The sequence below is a fragment of the Microtus ochrogaster genome, linkage group LG4 (assembly GCF_000317375.1).
Source record: "Microtus ochrogaster isolate Prairie Vole_2 linkage group LG4, MicOch1.0, whole genome shotgun sequence".
In the NCBI taxonomy this organism is placed as follows: domain Eukaryota; kingdom Metazoa; phylum Chordata; class Mammalia; order Rodentia; family Cricetidae; genus Microtus; species Microtus ochrogaster.
In genome coordinates this window covers 17,893,838-17,913,896 of record NC_022030.1, presented here as the reverse complement: position 1 = coordinate 17,913,896, position 20,059 = coordinate 17,893,838, and the positions used below count along the sequence as shown (strand labels likewise).

Here is a 20,059-nt window from a genome sequence, read left to right as displayed (position 1 = left end):
GGCCAGTCTGGTCTACAAAGTAAGTTCTAGGATAGCCAGGGCTATAGAGAGAGAGCCTGTCTCAAAAACAGAAAAAAAAAAAAAGGAGAAAGAAAGAAAAATAGAAAAGGAAATAAAGAAACAAAGGAGAAGACATGTAGTTTACAGCAGTAATCTCAGTACTCAGGAGGACAGAGCAGGTTTACCTTGAGTTTCAGACAAGACTGCACTGTAGAATATAAAAGGAACAGGGAACACAGTTCAGTTGATTGCTTGTCTAGCATGCAAGAAGCCCTGGATTTAAACCTCAGCACATTGTAGAACTTGAATACTGAGAATATATAGTGTTCCACAATTATACTCTCAGTATGCAAGGTGGAGGTAGAGGCAAGAGTATCAGAAATTCAAGATCATCCTTGGCTATACAGCAATAGTTCAATACCAGTCTAGACCACGTGAGATCCTGTCTCAAAAGAAACAAACAAGAAGAGATTATTCTACTCCTCAGAGTTCTCCTACTGAATGGCAAATGAGCCATAAAGTTCTCTTTACAGCAAGTACTAACTGGGAGTACACTAGCAATGCACTCGTCTAATGGAATGCCACAAAGCTGCAAGCAAAACAAACAAAAACCCCTCTGTGTTAATATGATATAATCTTCCAAGATATTAAACAAAAAAGATACAGACACAAACCACAGCATGGTACTATTCACAAAAAAGGACAGGGTTACACATCCACATCTCTAGTAAACATGGATGTCTCCAAGGAGGGCAACAGGGCAGCTAGGGACAAGGGCAAGAGAACAGGACAGGGTGCTTTATGGCTACTGACATGGAACTCTATGAACATGTCACTATACTAAAACAAGTGACATTCTGAACCACCACTGAAGTTCATGAACAGGCAGAAAAAAATCCCGACATTTGAGGTCTCAAAGCACAGACTCCTGAGATGCTGAAGGATGAATAGGGAACTTACCAAGCAAAAGGACTGAGGGGGGCACTTTGGAGTCAAGAGCTAATTCACCAGAAACTAGCAGAATAAGCACACTGTTCTTGAGCCCCAGTAGCTTCCCTTGGCTGAGGGCAGGTATCTAGTTGGGAGATTACAAGGTGGCTGAGGGCAGAGTAGGGCAGGGCAGGGAAGGATAGGCCAAACTGCCAAGGGTTCTACAGATCACACAAAAGCCCTGAGGATTCTTCTGTTTTTATTTTTTTAAACTTATTTTTGTTGTTATATGTACCATGTGCATGCAGTGCCTACAGAGGCAGAAGAGGGCAACAAAACTTGTGGAACTTAAGCCATTTGGGGCCTAGCAAAAGCAGCAAGTGCTCGTCACCACTGAGCCATCTCTCCAGGCCCAAGCACTGAGGGATTTTAATCATGGGAAATCAACTATCAAGGAGTTTCCCTATGATCCCAATGGCTTGTAGTGGGGACTAAAAGAAGAAAAGACACAGGATGCCTTGGACTTCTGCAAACAAACACACAATGTACTTTACACATGACACCCAACCAATACTTACTCTCTGGGAATAAAAATTCCTATTGAGTGAACACTTACTATACAAAAATACTGTTCATTTACTACCTAGACCTCCCATAAACACCCTGTTAGTTACTGATATTAATAAGGTGACACTGTCATGAATCTAAGTTGGCTAAGTACCTAGCCATATATTATTGTTGCTGCTGTGTGGCAGTTTCCCATCTATGTAAAGTGAGACTTAAAAACACACCTTCATATGCCCATGCAAACCCACCAACTTTTTTTTTGTTTTTGTTTTTCGAGACAGGGTTTCTCTGTAGCTTTGGGGCCTGTCCTGGAACTAGCTTTTGTAGACCAGGCTGGTCTCGAGCTCACAGAGATCCACCTGCCTCTGCCTCCCAGGTGCTGGGATTAAAGGCATGCGCCACCATCGCCCAGCATCAACTTTCTTGGGATAAACTATTTCTTTTTTTTTTTTTTTGTTTTTCGAGACAGGGTTTCTCTGTGGTTTTGGAGCCTGTCCTGGAACTAGCTCTGTAGACCAGGCTGGTTAGGGATAAACTATTTCTATCCTGTCCCTGGAACCTAGTTTTTAATAAAACTAAGCTGAGAAATTTCATGCTCTTCTCTTCCCAAGACTCTTCCCTGGCAAAATTAAAGAACTTGTGTTTAATAAACTTTCTCACCATCACTCTCTCTCTCTCTGTTGGTCCTTAAGCAGCAACTCCAGGTATCACAGCACTAACAAAGGCATTTGCTGAACAAGGACTATGACCCATGTATTCATTCTTCCAAGCTTCCCAAGTGCACCATTAGAACTTGAATTTGCACTCTGACCCTGTTTATAGACACTGAAGCAGCCTGCTCTGTTCTAAGCAGGAGGTACTTGAGGAGTCACAGTTTGTCTTGCCTGAGGAAGGGGTTAGCTTCAGGTGAGAGGAAAAGGACAGGAACTCTGCTGAGAGAAAGTGGCTGGGGCCTGGCCTCCAAAGGTCTGACAAACATTAACAACTGCTATTTGGCCTGTGACCTAGAGTTAACATCTACAAATAGGAGACACTTGCTGATAAGACCCCAGGTCACTGTGACCTGGGGGCAAGAGACTATCAGTTGGGCTGCTGAGACAGCTGTTGCACAGACCAAGAGATAAGCACAGCAGCAGGTCTGCTCCACTTAGACCAGCAAATCCAGCCCAGGTGCAACCCAATGCTTACCTGACCTTTCCTATGCTGCCTATCCTCTCCACAAGCTCAAGAGTTTCTCAACTGGAATTCTCATCACTCTACATTTAGTCCACGATGATAAAAGACTAGGCAGGCAGAGTTAGTACTAAGGCCATTTTATAGACAACTCATAATAAAAATAAATAACCAGTCCCACATCGCAAGTTTGGTAAAAAAGCAAATGAAGATAGCAGAAGAAAAGTTTCACCCTGAAACAGTTTAAAGAATCCCAATACTCTAAGGACCAAGGCACTCAAGACTGCATCCTCTCTAGATTTCTCCTAAAAAACTTATCTTTTGTTGGGCAGTGGTGGTGCACACCTTTAATGCCAGCACTTGGGAGGCAGAGACAGGCAGATCTCTTTGAATTGGAAATCAGCCTGGTCTGTACAGAATGAATTCCAGGACGGGCTCCAAAGCTACACAATAAAACCCTGTCTTAAAAACAAAAACAAACAAAAAAAACTTTACATTTTGGGAAAGTGGATGGCACAATAATGACACGGTCTCTTTTTTTAAAATATTTATGTATTTATTATGTATAAAATATTCTGTCTGTGTGCATGTCTGCAGGCCAGAAGAGGGCACTAGACCTCTTTACAGATGGTTGTGAGCCACCATGTGGTTGCCGGGAATTGAACTCAGAACCTTTGGAAGAGCAGGCAATGCTTTTAACCACTGAGCCATCTCTCCAGCCCCTGACACGGTCTCTTGTAGCCCATGCTAGCTGCAAACTCAAATGCTTGGTTTTTAGGCAATGGAATTAAGGGTTTTGTGTACGTCAGGCCAACGCTTTACTAAGAGCTAAATCTTCAGACTGCTTCCCCACCTTTTCTGGAGACACAATCTCATGCAGCAAACACTAGTTTTAAATTGTAATCCTCTGCCATGTGTTGGATTTTAGGTGAACACTGTCATGCCCTGCATTCATGGTTTTTATTCAGCAAACACTATACTCAGATTATCTGTCACATGCTGCTCTAGAAGTAAATAACGCAATAAGGCTAAAGGTATGAGTCTTGAGCCCTGGGTTTTTCTGGTCTTGGGACCAAAATAGAGGAAGAACAACCAAAAAAAATCCCAGAGCTTCCCAAAGCTTTTCTTATTTGTTCTGCTTGTTTATTTTGTTTACTTATTTTTGGTTTTTGTTTTATGAAACAGGGTTTCATTTCCTAGAAGTCTGACTGCATCTACCAGTACTGGGAGCAAAGGTATGTAACACCACCTTTTTTTTTTTTTTATTTTTCGAGACAGGGTTTCTCCATAGCTTTTGGTTCCTGCCCTGGAACTATCTCTTGTAGACCAGGCTGGCCTCGAACTCACAGAGATTCGCCTGCCTCTGCCTCCCGAGTGCTGGAATTAAAGGCGTGCGCCACCACCGCCCGGCCAGCCTTGATTTAAAAAAAAAAAAATTTTGAAACAGAAACTAGCTATGTAGTTCAGGCTAGCCTCAACTCAAGATTCTCAGCCTCTTGAATGCTAGCATTATAAGTATTCTTCCACACCCAGTCCAAAACTTGAAATTTCACGGTCATATACACCTTCACACTGCAGCTTCACACTGCAGCTAATCTTCAAGAACTAGCCCTCATGGGCAAAAATAAGTGGCCAGTAAAAATGTATTGTTTAGCATATGGGTGTTCTGTTGAATAAATACAACAAAAAACAATGGGGTAAACGTAATTTCCAAATTATTCTTTCTTCCCTGTGGTCCTGGGGATGGAAGTTGGATTTGGGTATAGATTAGTGTTCTACCACTCAGGTACACATTGGACCAAATCATTCCTTATTCAAAAGAACCATGAGCCGGGCGGTGGTGGCGCAAGCCTTTAATCCCAGCACTTGGGAGGCAGAGGCAGGCGGATCTCCGTGAGTTCGAGACCAGCCTGGTCTACAAGAGCTAGTTCCAGGACAGGCTCCAAAACCACAGAGAAACCCTGTCTCAAAAAGACCATGAATCCGAACCGATTTTCTAAAAATGTCTTTCATCAGATGAAATCTTAGACCCAGTCAATACATTCTTGCGTTGAAATGTTTAGTCACATTTAGTTCTTTAAGATAAGATCAGGAAGAAAGAAGCAGGCCACCGGCCTTCTAAAATCTGTACTTTCTGGTACAGAAACAGTATGCTCCCTGTGCTACCTGTAAGGGAAGAGCAGCCTTTGTTTCCTAAGTGGCCCACATACTGGGGAGAAGGACGCCTGATTTGTTTAACTGGCACCCTCAACTTCTCATCATCACCCAAACAGCGGCTGAACAGGGAGAGAAAAGAATAAATAAAACTTCTCCTACAGAGGAGCTACAGAGAACTAGCCTGCTCTTTTCTGCTTAGCAGCTCATAACCATGTAAATTATTTTAATAGATTTGATTAAACAGATTAGATAAAGTAAAACTATGTAAATCTTTTTTGTTTGTCGGGATCTGTAGCTCAGGCTAGCCTGAACTCCCTGAGGAGACCCTGAACTCAAGATCCTTCTGCTTCCACCCCCCAAGGGCTTTCTGTGTTATTTATTTAGCTCTTTAAAAATATTTTTGGCCCATAAAAGAGAAGACGTGGGTCAAATGAGAGGTCAGGTAACCTGTTCCTTTACTTCCAGCACTTGGGAGGCTGAGGCAGGAGGATCTCCAGTTCAAAGTAAGCCTAGGCCATCTAATGACACACACAAGACCCCTGTCTCCTCACTGCAACCACCACCACCAAAGCCCCCAGTGTAAAAAAGATATAATCAACTTCATGGCTGTTCCTGACTGACCAAAGACTCTTTCTCCTTGAACCAAGAACACTTGGGGGTCTAAGGGCAGAACTGAGCAGAATTATGCTCCAATTGCCAGCCACCAAACTGACTCTTCTTCTAGGGGAGATCACTTTGTGTAGAGCATTCTAGAAAGGCAAAAGCAGACCAGAGCAACTTTTCACACGGGATGGTTGGCCAGGTAGCCTTAGGCTAGTCCCTCATTCAAATGCCTCAGTTCCCCATCTAGAAGCTGTAAATACTCCCCACTTAGGAGGATGATTGTGAGGAAAGGAAGGAGTGCTTTGCAGCCTCTGGTAAAAGTAAGCAGTGGCTGTTGTTAATAATTAATGTGATTACTCTATGAGAAACAGTGACTGCCCTGGAGGGACTAGAGTCCAAAAGATCTTGCCCTTCTTAATTTCTTGTTTTTCAGCATAGTTTTACTTCCATGTTTATATAGAAAAATATATAATATGACCAACGTGGCTAGCTTTTTTTAAAGTCAGTAATAAAAAACAATATCTGGGTGTGGTGGTGCATGCCTCTAATCCCAGCACTCAGGAGGCACTAAAATCAGTTGGGCATTGTGGTACACACCTTTAATCTCAGCAGAACAGGGGCAGGCAGGAAGATCTTGAGTTTGAGGCTAGTCTTATCAAGCTCCAGGCCAGACAGGTCATAGTGAGACCCTGTCTTTAAAATAAACACAGAAACTTGCCTCTTTTTCATTTTTCATAAAAGTTTTATCTGCATTCAACTGACCAATCAGAGGGAGACATTTCTTAGAGCCCAGCAACATTAAAAAGACACGTCAGAATTTCAAGCCACCAAAAAGGTGATCACCGACATCAGAGTTTCCAGCTTCCTCTGCTACCTTAACAAGCATTTCTGAGTGTGAAGGAACTTGGGACACTTTACAGTATCAGGACCCACACCTACTCCCAGGTGGTCCTCCTGTTGTGTGCCATTCTGCCAATAACAAAGATCTCAAAACTCCAATAATCTTGTTTTAGTGCAGCACTGATTTTTATTTGTACACAATTTGTTACTGAACAAAGAGCCCTTTTTAATTACCTGTGGCAATTAACAGTTATCATTTTTTCTTATGTCTTATGTATGCCTAATACAGGCTATAAAGGCTACATAATTTTGACCTTTCTTCTAAACACAGATAGGAAAAAGTTCAATGCAATCACACATGTATTTTTTTCTTAATTTTCATTTTATATGTGTGAAAGTTTTGCCTGCATGTATGTTTGTGCACCATATGTATGCATCTGGTGTCCAAGGAGGCCAGAAGCAGGTGTCAGACTCCTGGAACTTGAGTTACAGGTATTATGTGCCATCATGTGGGTACTGATAATAAACCTAGGTTCTCCAAAAGACTGTATTCTTAAATCTTCTGTACGTGGGAAGGCTATGCATTAGCTACAGCTTCGTAATATACTCTCACCCCAACATTGTTTTCCAATTGAAACTGAAAAGTTACAAAATAATTACAGTGAGATAGATTAGCAAAATGCCCCAGTGGATGAAGGTATTTGCCACCAAATAAGACAACCTGAGTTTGACTGAGTTTGAGTCCCAGGTCCCTCCCACATGAGAACTGACTCTCATAAGTTGTCCTCTGACCTCCATACATGGCACACACACCCCCAAATAAATGAACATATGTGATAATTACAATCAGCAATGAAACAAAAAATAAAGAGTAGTGTTCTTTATATCCACGCATCTGCATTTCTATGTCCTTTTAGTGTTTTTACATTGGTTGACTGCAGTACTAGAAATGGAACCCAGGATCTTATGCATGCCAGACCAAAAGACTACCACTGAGCTACGCACCTACCTCCTAATTTTTATTTTTAATTGCAAATTGGCAAATTATGGCAGTATTCTATCTATACATTTCTAGGTACCTAAAGAATATTTTCTTTTTTCCTTTTTTTTTTGATTTTCGAGACAGGGTTTCTCCGTAGCTTTTTGGTTCCTGTCCTGGAACTAGCTCTTGTAGACCAGGCTGGCCTCGAACTCACAGAGATCCACCTGCTTCTGCCTCCCAGGTGTTGGGATTAAAGGCGTGCGCCACCACCACTCGGCCCTGTTGTCGTTTTTCAAGACACGGTTTCTCTGTAGCTTTGTAACCTGTCCTGGAACTTGCTCTGTAGACCAGGTTGGCCTAGAACTCAGAGAACTGCTTGTCTCTTCTTCCTGTGTGCTGGGATTAAAAGCATGTGCCACCACTGCCTGGCTAAGAATATTTTCAAAAGAAGAAAATCTTGGTTTTATGTCAGTGGTGGAGAACATGCCCAAGAGCAGGTGTTTCTGGGTTTCTCCCAGCACCAAAAAGACTCACTCAAAAGGTACTTAAATATCTTTTTGTCTCCTAAGATAATAGAGTTAAGCCTGCAGAGGTGGTGCATGCCCTCAATCCCAGTACTCAGGAGGCAGAGGCAGGTGCAACTGAGTTCAAGGCCAGCCTGGTCTACAGAGTGAGTTACAGGACAGCTAGGACTGTTACATGGATAAACTCTGTCTCGAAAAAAACAAAAAGGAAAGAAGGAAAAAAGAAAGGAAGGAGGGAGGGAGGGAGGGAGGGAGGGAGGACGAACAAGACAGAGTTAAGCAGGCAATACTTGGCCAAACATTTGTAGCTTCTTTCTGTTAGACTAACTTAATTTTACCTAATTTTGTGATACCTGAATTTGAGGCTGGAACAGAAATGCTCAAACTTCCTAACACTGCCTAGCTGGCTAGACAATTATGCAGAGTAGAAGCCATCTGATAAAATCCTTTCTTTCTAAGAAGGAAAAACCACCTGCCCAAATCACATAGCTAGTACGTCAAAGGGTCTTAACATTTTTTCTAGTTGGTTTGGGTTTTTGGGTGTTTTAAAGACAGGATCTCATTTAGTGTCCAGGCTGGTCTTGAACCCATTTAGTTAAGGATTGCCCTGAACATACATAATCCTCCTCCCTCCACTTCTCAAGCTATGTGATTATAATGTATGCCACTGTGCTTGGCTTTGTCAACATGTTTTTACAGCATGAGAAGCTTTCTCTCAACGGCTAAATTTCAATCACCAACTCACTACAGTGACCAGAAAGAGGGCATACTCTAAGTCAGGAGAAGGCCCAAGCAAAACAAAGATTAGTGAAGAAACTTCAACTAATGCACGTGTCACAACTGCTGCAGAGTCCATAACACAGTAGCACTCCTTTCATAAGGGAAGGTAAAGAATACAGGCAAGTTGGCTATTCCCAGCAAAAACAAATAATACATTTCTGTAATGATGCTTCATGGCTCAAAGTACCCAGTTTCTATTAATTTCAGAGATGCCCATAAATCAAAGATTGACAGCTACTCATTTATTTTCAAGAATTCTTTATAGATAAATTTTGATAAAATGCTGTATTGAAAGCTAAATAGAAATAAACTTTTGGGAAGATGAACACCAATGATTTGTTTGCATTTCTTAACATTAGCAGTTCAAGTACTATTCAGACCATTGCTATGAGAGTCTAGGTCAACAATGACTCAGCTTGAGAAATTCCCTACCACTTTATAAAAGAGGTGTAAGCTGAGTTATATAGCTAATGCAAACTAGAAAGCCTATCCCCCCCCCCACACGTTATAAACTAAAATCCATGTGAATGGCTAAGAAAGTGGCAGTGTTAATTTTCTACTGAAAAAAAAAAAGTATCCACAAGGGTAAGTCTGTTCAGTCTCCTCTAAGCCAGGAAAAGCCCCTTCTCAATTCTGTTTTAGAACAAGACAAGGGCAGGGGGGGGGGCATATCCAAGCTCCAGCCCCAGCTCTTCTAACAGCAAGTTCTTTGCTGAATGGAGTCTACAAGAGGACTGGACTTCAGAGAGTATTGTCCAGCCTAGTGGAGAAGCAAGCTCTTCCCAGTACTAATTAATTAGGACAAGGCCCAGACAGAAGGCAGGCCCCTCTCCTGTGTCCAATGTTTTTCTAATATGGCAGAAGCAAGCCTTTCATTTCCCCACCTGCAAACAGATTTTCAAACTAGGTTCCACCAAACTCCAGGACCCAAGAAGACTTTTCTGCTAGATGTCTTCCCTCTTCAGGCAATGAATCTTGGAGTTTATGAAAGACGAAAAATGTAAATAAGTGAAATAAATGATTGATCAAATGTCACACAGACTGGGTAAATTATACCAGATGTGGTAGTGCATATCTGCAATCCCAGAATTTCAGATACAGACAAAAGGATGACTTGAAATCAACCATCAGCTGCATACTCAACTAGAGGCCTGCCTGGGCTATGTGAGATCCTGCCTCAAAAATAAAATAAAATAAAATAAATGACCAAAAGCACTGTTTAGTTTGCCAGGTAGGTAGTAAATGACAACATTCCTAGGAGATCACAAGAAGGGTTGCAAGAGGTCTAACACTTCAGGAGATTGCCTCAGACCAAGGATTGAAAAGCAATCTAGTTAGACTGCCTACCTCCAGCTATGAGGACCTGATCTGCTTTATCATCTATGGAATACTGACCACATAGATACAGTCATGAGGCTATGGCTCTCCATTAGCTGTGTAACCTGCACCCTTCCCAGACTGTCCTTTTCCAAGTCACAGTTCGAGCCAGATACCTACACCTATCCATCTGGTATGAAGAGAAATGAGTTTCTGACTTATTTATCTTAAGGCATCTTTGGTCCAATTAAATAAGGAGGTAATAGGCAAGGGAGAAAAGACATAAGTACAAAGAAAGGTTAGTTTTAAAGATAGGGGGAGGGGCTAAGAAAGGCTAATTCTAAAAATTTAGACAGGGTTGAGAGCCCTTGAAGACATGCTAGTACATTGAAAAAAGTCGTCTGCTGCTGTCTCTTGCTTCACACTCCACCCCAACTGGCATAGGAACTGTTCCAGAAGGCCAAGGTTACCATCTCACATTTCTGTAGCACCCAATTCCATCACGAAAGCAAACGTCAATTCCGGGATTGGAGTCTCCACTACCATGAGAGAAATCTGACTGTCTTTGGAACATTAGTCCCAGTTTAGGAGAAAGACCAGCTCTTCATTCTTTCTGTTTCTCCTCTTCCTATTATGTGAACTCCAGCTTTGAGCATGTAGAATATTTTAGGCTGACAGTGTTAGGAAACACACACTGTAGCTGCCCATATAGTTGTTCCTATTCTTAATTGTGTCACCGTCACATTAGGAATGAAAAGACAACTAAATGTTTGTACTGACATGGAGAATACAAACTCTAAAATAAATTCAGGAGATTGTGACACAAGGCCAAAAGACGCACCACTGGAAACAGACCAAAGTGCTACACAGCATCAAAATCCCCACTCTCCTTGTCAGAGTTTAAAGTCCTGTGGCTCAGTTAGGAGCAGAACATGATACTGACTTCCGACCGTAGTACACAACTGAGAAGAAAAAGACCCAGACCCAGAAAACTTACAGTTCTAAAAAGGTAGAAAAGCCACACAGATCTATTGTACAGCCCCCTCCATGTTCTTGTACACAAATGCCCCAACACTGGATGAGTCAATAGTCTAATTCTGTAGATGACAGTGAAGGTTTTTTATTTCAAATGTGTTCACACGGAACTATTTCTAAGCAGGTGCTGAAATAAACAGTCTGATCATAGCTCAGTTAAGAAAGAAAGACCTTCCAGTAAATGTGCCTTCACAGCTGGATAGCTGTTTTAATATGCAACTGCCCTGGGCCACAGGGAGGTTAAAAAACAAAATCAAAAACCCAAAAACAATAAAAACAGGCTTTTGACTTAGATTTACTTAAGAAATAAAATAAATAAACCTACAAAAGGTCCTCCCTCCCAAGTTAAAAAAGATTGTGGTCAAATGGCTCTTTACTGAAAGAATGAATTTTCTAAACCCATCACAAAATCATTGAGGAACTTGAGGAACACAGGGTAGGAAAGGCACAGCTCACAGACATCAACCCCAAATCTACTTACATCAGCCAGTTTTTGCAGCCCTCTCCAACACTACCAATCCAGTTCCCTCATAATGTCTGGGGGATGTCAGAACTCACCCTCTGGCTCCTCCTGCTCCTGGTTCCTCAAGAGCCCAGTAACCCAGCATGGATCTGCCCAGGAGTACTGGGCTCCTGTGGCTGGGAGTGCCTGCTGGCAACACCAGAAGGCAGAAATCTGAAGACACTTAGCACTTTCTCTCAACAACAACCACCACAAAGTGCTTTCCATACCCAGCCCCCCCCCCACCATTTTGAAGACCAGGAAGCTGAAGTCTTCTAGGGGGCAGAGGTGAAAAAGGAAAAAGAAACCCACTGGGTCTAGGCACACCCTCAAGGTCAAGGCATTAACCAAAGGCCAGGAGGGAAGGCAAGAAGGCTGCTCCGAAGCCCAGAGCAGTAAACACCAAGTGTGGCCACAACACCCCCTGGGACCTGCAGAATTTGAGAACTGGCATTTCCCTAGCCTGGAGTAAAAACAAGATTATGACTTTTCAGCTGGGGGGGGGGGGGGACAACGACAAAGAAGCATACCCCTGAATACTCCCCAGGGGTGCTGGTGTGGAGGTGGAAGAGGGTTGAAAGTACAACTGAGAGTCTACAACTGCTCAAACAGCAAGGAGAAAAGTGAGAATAAAGAGTCAAGAGCAGCTTGTAGTCCTCTTTCCCAAGGACACAAAGGTCTGAGGACTAGAGAGGGAGCAAAGAGAGCACAGAGGGGAAATATGGGCAATGGCTGAGTACTACCCACCATCACTAACCTTGGTACGAATCAGAGAAATGGGGAGATAGATGCCCCCAAACTGCAGAGTTGCAATCCTATCTATCCCTACCTCGTACAGCAGATCTCAAGAGAACTTTGGGAATAAAACTGGAAACACTAGGGGCTCCACACAGAATCTGCAATTCTTTGGACCAGTGCCTAGAGAACCTGGTCCCAGCCAACCCTGGCAAATGCTGAGAGAAGCATAACAGGTAGAGACAGATCTAAAAGGGGATATCCTCAATGGGGAACCTAAGAAGCCCCAAGAAGCAGGAGTGATAATAAGTGTTAGAAAAGGAACCTGATAGAGCATGAGGATAAAAGGCAGAAAGACACGAGGGAGGAAGGCGAGAAGCCAAAGAGGAAAGGAACGGGAAAGAGACATCAAGAGAAAATGAGCATCTGTGCAAGAACTTGAAGGCTCCAAGAAAGTAGAGACAAATAAGAAAGGAATGATTAATACCTTCAGGTTAGAACTAAAGAAATGAGGGCTTAAAATGAGGTAAGAGGCAAAGCAAAATAAGGACAGCAAATGGAGAAAAAGAAAAGTGGGGTGAGAGGCTGAATGGGGGTGGGGTGGGGCTTAGAATTGAAAGGGACCAAAGGTGGGACACAAGAGATCAATGTTAAAGATTGATCACTTTGACAGGGACAGCAATAGTAAAACTAAAATGGGTCAAAATATGCAAATGGACAGCTCCAAAAGGAAGCTGTGGGGAGGGGGCACCTACTAAACAGAAAGAGGGGGAAAGCCAGTGGAAAAAGGTAAGCCAAGGAAATGCAGACTGGCAAGTGTTAAGGGTCAGAGCCATCTGAGGTACAGAGGCACAGCAGTAGCAAGAAGATGCAGCAGCAAGTCCTAGATGGAGAGTTACTAGAGACAACAGGCTAAGGGGGGAGAGGGATGAATGGAGCAGAGCAGAGGAGCACTGAAATAAAGGTAAGAAAAACGGGAAACACAAAACAGAGGAGCAGAGGCAAGGCACAACTAAGATGGAGTTAGGGTTAGGGCAGAGGTCTGCTAAAGGGAATGGCAGAAATGAGATACCCTGAGGGACAGGAAAGGGGGAAAAGAAGAGGCTGAATGCCAGGCGCTGCAGGAGAGTGCATGCAAGGCAAGGGGCAGAATCGGCAGGTAGAAGGATCTGGAAAAGAAGACAGGGTCTGAAAGACAAACGCGGGGGGGGGGGGCACTGAAAAGGGAAGGAAGGAAGCAAGCACCGAGCAGTTGAGTCCGAGAAAGGCTGGAGAAGAAGCCTAGGGGCATCCCAAGGAGGCACAGCAGAGCAGGTTCCGTGCTACGACCAGGGCAGAAATGTGGGGCAGTTGGGCCGAAGTGAGAGGAGGAATTATATCCAAAGAAAAGACCAGAGGGCAGCAGTGCCTTCACCAACAGAGGTCTAGCATGGGTCTCCACAGAGCTGGAACCACAGGTTCTAAGGGGACAGCTCCTGGGGATGGAAGAGGTTCTAAGTCAAGAATAATAACAGCAGACAAGCCAAAGGAGGAGGACGGTGACCTCACCCCAAAAGTGATGCTAATAGAAAACAGATAAAGTAGGGGGACACGGATGTCCAAAGTGGGCGCCAGAAGGGAGACAGAGGGGTCAGTGAGGAGGTAGATCGTCCCAGGAGCACAGCCCACTCCAGGAGGCAGCGAAGTGGTATGACTGGGGAATGGGGGGGGGGAGGAAGTGGGAAAGGAGACGGCTCAGAATTGGGAGTCGGATGTCTCGAGTGGAGGCTGAGAGACACAGAGATTCCCCATCGGGTCGTGGTGGGGCGTGTGGAGGCAGACGCCAGGATTGCAGGGCTGCGGGGACAGTGGCGAATAGGAAGGGCAATACGAGTCGCGCGGGCCGGGCCCGGGCATGCAGCGGCCAGGACGCGGGGACCGCGGGGCGCTGGGGGGGCGCTCCCTCCCCTCCCCCTCCGGCTCCTCCATTGTTCGCGGGCTCCGGGCCCCGCGGTCCCCGCCTTTCCCCCCACCCTTGGATCCCGCAGCGGGGCGGCGCCCGGCGCCTCGCCCGTCCCCACATTCCCCTCCGCCAGCTCCGCGGCACTTACCAGCCTCGGGGGCGCCCTCAGCGCAGCCCCGGCCTCCGCGATCCCGGCCGCAGCGACGGCGGGCCCGGCGCCATGTTCCCTTGGCGACTCGTTCCTGAGGCGGCTGTAGCGGCGGCGGCGGCTCCGGCGGCGGGGGGCCGGGCGGACCCTCCCTCGCGGGCTCCCTCCTCCGCCTCCTCCACCTCCTCCTCCCGCCGCGCCGCGGCTCTCCCTCGGGGCGGGGGGCGGGGAGGGGAAGGGGGAGGGGCGGGAACTAGGGGGAGGGCTGACCAGCCTCGCTCGCTCCCTCCTCCCTCCCGCGCAATGGCGGCGGCGGCGGCGCTGCGACACCTCCCTGCGGCCGCCGCGGCCGTGCGCGCGCCTTAAGACCCTCTCGCTAGTGCGCGTGCGTGTCTGAGGTACCAGTGGCGTTGGGGCGGGGGGCTGGACGGTGGGTAACGGCCCGACAGGGACACGCACGCCGCGCACGGTAGCCCGGGAAGACAAGCACGCGCGGGCACGAAGGGCGCCGAGTGCGCGTGCGCGCCCGAGGGAAACGCCGCTTTGCCCAGCAGCTACGGCGCCAGAGTCACAGCGCGAGGACAACCGCGAACCGGTTCAGGAGGGCGCGGGGTGGGCTTCGTGCGCGTGCGCAGAGACGGCTGCAGCCTGCCAAGCAACCAAAGGGAGGGCCCGTGAGGGGCGCGCACGGCGTTGCGCGCTCCAGGCCGCAGATGCCCTCCACCCCTCCCCACACACGCCACCCCACGCCGGCTTCTGGAGAAAGCCAGCTCTGAGAGGCATGGCCCGGCTCCTGAGGGCGGGTACCTAGGGCTCTGTCCCGCTCGCGCGGGACCTCAGCAGCCAATGGGTGGCAGGAGGGGGTGGGTTCGCCTCGTCAAGCCGCAGCCTCGGGATAACGGAGGTGGGGGGGACGGGGTGAACGTAACGTGGGGTGGCGAGGCGGGGCTGTGAAGGAGGGAGCGTACCCAGCGAGGGAGCAGATTGGGCGGGGGAAGGGGCGTGGTCCGCTGCAGTCCAATCTGGGCCTCGCAGTTGGTCGGCCCGGAAGAGTGGGCGGGGACAGAGGGCACGTGCTCTTTCCCGGGCGCTGAAGAAAAACCTGTGGGCCTGGCGCGTTGATACAGGTTACTGGTGATTTCACCCAGCGCTTGGTCCCTGGCAGAGGGAGGACAGGCCCTGCGTTGCAGCCCTAGCCTCCAGGTCGCATCGAGCAAATGACAACAAACCACATGTCACTTTGGGTGCTTTCTGGGATAAAGTGCTAATGTGAGAGGACCCCCACCCCACCCCACCTCTTCCTCTGGGAGTCCTCCGGAAGAATGGATTGTGAAAGACAGGCTTTCCCTGCGCCCGAACGGTGTGTGGAATGCATGAAGAACACGTGTTTCCGATTCAACACTGCGCTTCTTTCCAGTGTTTTCACCTGTAAAGTCGAATAATAGCACCCAACTCAAAGGGTCGCTGGGAGAGTCGAATGAGGTGTTATGGTCCCCAAGGCCATGATTCCCAATCACTAGAACCCTGTAAAATGTAGGGGATTTCCCCCATACATTAACATCTATAATAGCTGATGAGTTACTCTCAGCAAGGGATTAACACAGCAATAATAAAACGACTATGAATATATTGTGTTGTAACGAGAGCAATGTGAAGATGATCTCTTTGGAGTCAAGGCAGGTATTTCATATCTCCCTCTTGGCCATGGATAACTGAAACATCAAAAAGCAACATGGGAGTTAGAGGGGACTACAGTGTCTAAATGTATGGGGGGGTGACGTAGGGGAAATGACTTCCACATAGTAAGTACTCAGTAAGCATTGTTAAACAAAATTACATGAAGCCTTTCATTACAGTTTTCAAGTTAGAAGGGCGGGTTCTGGTGGTGTGGGCTGGAGAGATCAGCAGTAAAGAATGGGTCATTCTCTTGCAGATAGACCCAAGTTCAGTTCCCAGCACCCACATCAGGCAGTTCACTACCACATGCAACTTCCGCTCCAGAGGAAGCCGAGGCTGTGGCCTCCCTGGCCTCACACAGACACATAATAAAAAATAAAACATCCTTACCTGGGGCTGAGGATAGAACTTGTTTGTAGAATGCTTGCTTACATACACAAGGTCCTGGTTTTCATCCTCACCACAGAATATCTCAAAGTAAGTAAAAATAAAGATAATTTCCATTGAAATTTTTCTCACTAGGAATCCGTGGTTGCCCTGGAATTTACTATGTAGCTCAGACTGGAATTGAGTGTGTGGCATCCTCTGCCTCTTGAGTGTTGGAAAAGAGTGATGTTGGTACAGCACAAGGGAACACAAGAAAAAAACATCAAGACAATTTATTATCATCATCATTATTAATTTTGCAAAAACAGTGTTTGCAGGGAGGTGTAAAGCTGGGTCAGAGATTAAGACCACTGGCAGCACTTCACAACTCCCTGAAACTCTAGTTCCAGGGAAACTGGTGCCCTCTTCTGGCCTCTCCAGGAACAGCAGAGACGCAAGCAAACCATCCATGCAATTAAACACAAATTTCTACAATTTGTGTGTGCGTGCATGCGTGCTCTTGTGCCAAAACCCAAAGCCAGTTCTTGAGCACACAGAGCTTTGGTTTTTTATTTCTGATGGAAGTGACTTTGTCTTATCCCATTTATGGGAACTCAACTCAATCTGACATGATTGACCAATCAACTGGGGAAAGGGGAAAGTTCAGGAGATATGGGCCCTTGTTGGCCTAACTACCCTGGATAGAAAAACAAAAAAATCCTATTTCTCACATGAGTGCATGCACTACCACAACAGAGTTCAGAAAACTAACACCCTTCCAGGGCTGGAGAAATGGCACAGTGGTTAAGAGTACTGGGTGCTCTTCCAGAGAACCTGAGTTCGAGTCCCAGCACCCACGTGGTGACTCACAATGTCAGTACAGTTCCAGGGGCTCTGATACCCTCTTCTAGCCTCCACTAGCTCCAAACCTGAATGTGGTGCACAGATATACATGCAGGCAAACCACCCACTCACATACAGTAATCCTTCCAAAGCCTCTCAGTCTTGGGAAACATGTGAACAGACAATGTCTCACTCTCAACTTGTGTTTTTCCTTGTTGGAGTTTGTCACCTTTTCTTCAAGTTGAAGAGTGGCCTAACAGATGTGGTCTGATCCTGGTCTTTAATAAAATGTGTATGCTGGCAAAGGATGCAGTTCAGCTGCTAGAGTCCCTACCTAGCATGTTCTGGGTTCAGTCACCAGCATCACATAACCCGGTGTGGTGGCACACGCCTGAAATACAGGCAAGGGCATCAGAAGTTCAAGGTCAACCATAGCTACACTGTGAGTTCCAGACCTGTACAGGCTACATGAGACCAGTGTGTGTGTGTGTGTAGTTGAATGTTAAACAAAAGGGATAGTTAACATTCAATCTCATGGTAGTCAAAAAGATGAAGTCCTTATCTTCTCACTCCTTTCAGATGTCCCCTCAGGCTGGGTCAGGTGGCCCCTCTAGGATCCTAAAGTCCCTGGACCACCCTGAGTCATTCCTGTCTCTTAATTCTTTCCTGTCACAAAAGAGCAGGCCTAGTGCTCCCAATCGCCATCAATGTCTCTAAAAGGTCTAAGCAAAAGGAAGGGGCTCAGAAAGTGCTTTGTTGTTGTTCGGTGAAGGTACCTTAAGGGAGGGCCTTCCCAGCTCTGTAATTCTTTCCAGTGCTTAAGAAGGAGCTGAGTAAGCCAACGACAGGAAACAGGCTTCCCTGGGGGCAGCCACCCCCGCGAACCCAGCTCCCCTCCTCTCCAGGATAAACAAACAGCCGACTAAACAATTAGCTGACAGAGAGAAGAGCACGCTGCCGGCTTGGATCTCCCTCAAGATTTCCCAAGCATGGCCCTGCAGGCCCAAATAGCTGGAGGTCACAGCAACTAGAGTGCTAGGGACCATCGTTCAGGGCTTCAGATCTGGACGCGTATTGCAGAGATGGCTAGGCAAAAGAAAGGAAGAAAGAAAGAAAGAAAACACAAAAGTTTTCAGACAAATTAGGGACGCTGGGACATAGTCTTCATTCCGGAGAATTAAAGAGAGGGTAACGACCAGGGTCGAGCATGAGCTAGAAGTCAATGATCCTACAGCGCCGCCTATCAGAAGAGCAAGGAAAGTCACAGCTTGCTGAAGCTACCGGAGAATACAGCAAAGGATGGAATCTTCTGCCATTGGCCAGAAAGGCAGCCAATCGCGAGGAAAGAACGAGAAGCGGTGATGCTGGCTTTCGACTCAGAATCCTAGAGCGCCAGGAACCAGTCAAGACATTTAGTGTATAGTGCACCAGATATTTGATGGAAGGTTGCACGATAACCCTACTTCTATAAATTTGTAAGATTAGCCGGGCATGGCATAATCCCAGCATTTAAGAGGAAGAGACCGAAGGATTGGAAAAGTTGAGGCCAGATTGATCTGTGAAGTGAGTTACAGGCTAGCCTGGGCTACTCAAAGGCAGCATGGGAAACAGCGAAACCCTGCCTCTGAAAGCAAGAGCAAGGAGGAGGTGGGAGACGCAATAAATTTAAATAATGTAATTTTGAGTAAGGCATAGTTCACACATTGATTGTTTTAAGGCTGTTTGCTTTTTGGTGCTGGAGTGGTAGAGGCAAGCTCTCTCCCACTGGGCTACATCTTCAGTCTTTTAACTTTTATTTTGAGGCAGGATCTCACAAAGCTGTCCAAGAGACTCAGTCCCTAGTCCTTTCAGGTTTGAATTTTTAATCTTTCTGCCTCAGCCTCTGTAGACACTGGCGATAACAGGTGTGTGCCATCAAGCTGACTTGTTTGAGACAGGGTATTCTGTAGCAAAGACTACCTCAGATTTGCTGTGAAGCCAGCACTGGCCTTGAACTTCTTTTTTTTAAATATTTATTTATTTATTATGTTAACAATATTCTGTCTGTGTGTATGCCTGCATGCCAGAAGAGGGCACCAGACCCCATTACAGATGTTTGTGAGCCACCATGTGGTCGCTGGGAATTGAACTCAGGAACTGTTGAAGGAGCTGCGGGTTGCATTCCTGCTGCCCGGCTCCTGGCCACCTGGCTAGCTTATACCCCAAAATAACAACACACAAACTGTATTCATTTAAACACTGTCTGGCCCATTTCTATTAATGTGTGTAGCACCGAGGTGCGCTTACCCGGAAGATTCTAGCCTACGTCCATCCTGGGTCAGAGCTTAATTGTGTCTGCCCGGGAGAGGGGAGCATGGCGTCTCTGAGCTCACTTCCTCTTCCTCCCAGCATTCTGTTCTGTTTACTCCACCCACCTATGTTCTAACCTATCAGGGCCAAGCAGTTTCTTTATTAATTAACCAATGACCTTCTTCCATCAAGGACCTTTGGAAGAACAGGCAATGCTCTTAACCTCTGAGCCGTCTCTCCAGTCCGGCCTTGAACTTCTGATCCTCCTCCCTTTCCCTCTCAAGTAGTGGGGTTTTAGGGGTGCGTATTCAATCTGCCTATAAATAAAGGGGGCACTTTCTTGTGACCAGCCTATACATACAGGAACTGTATTAGATCATCTCTCAGATGCCTCTAAGAACACCTCCTCTCTCTTCCTCCTCTCCATAACCAATGGAAACTGCTGTATTAGTCATGACTTTGACTCCTATGGATTCCTTTTGTCTGTTTTAATGCTGTCTTAAGGTTTTGTTGATGTGAAGAGACACCATGACCATGGCAACTCTTATAAAGGTAAACCTCCTCCCCCTTCCTTTTTTTTTTTTCAAGACAGGGTTTCTATGTAGTCTTGGCTGTCCTGGAACCCACTCTGTAGACCAGGCTGGCCTCA

General features: G+C 46.2%; 1 protein-coding gene across 1 annotated transcript in view; it reads right to left on the bottom strand.

Moving 5' to 3' along the window:
- The window catches only part of Arhgap35 (Rho GTPase activating protein 35), a 112,607-nt gene extending 97,655 nt beyond the window's left edge, over positions 1 to 14,952 (bottom strand). The window contains exon 1 of the mRNA XM_005361050.3: positions 14,236 to 14,952. The gene's annotated coding sequence lies outside the window, so the exon portion shown is untranslated. The remainder of the gene's footprint in view (positions 1 to 14,235) is intronic.
- Positions 14,953 to 20,059: the final 5,107 nt, after the last annotated feature.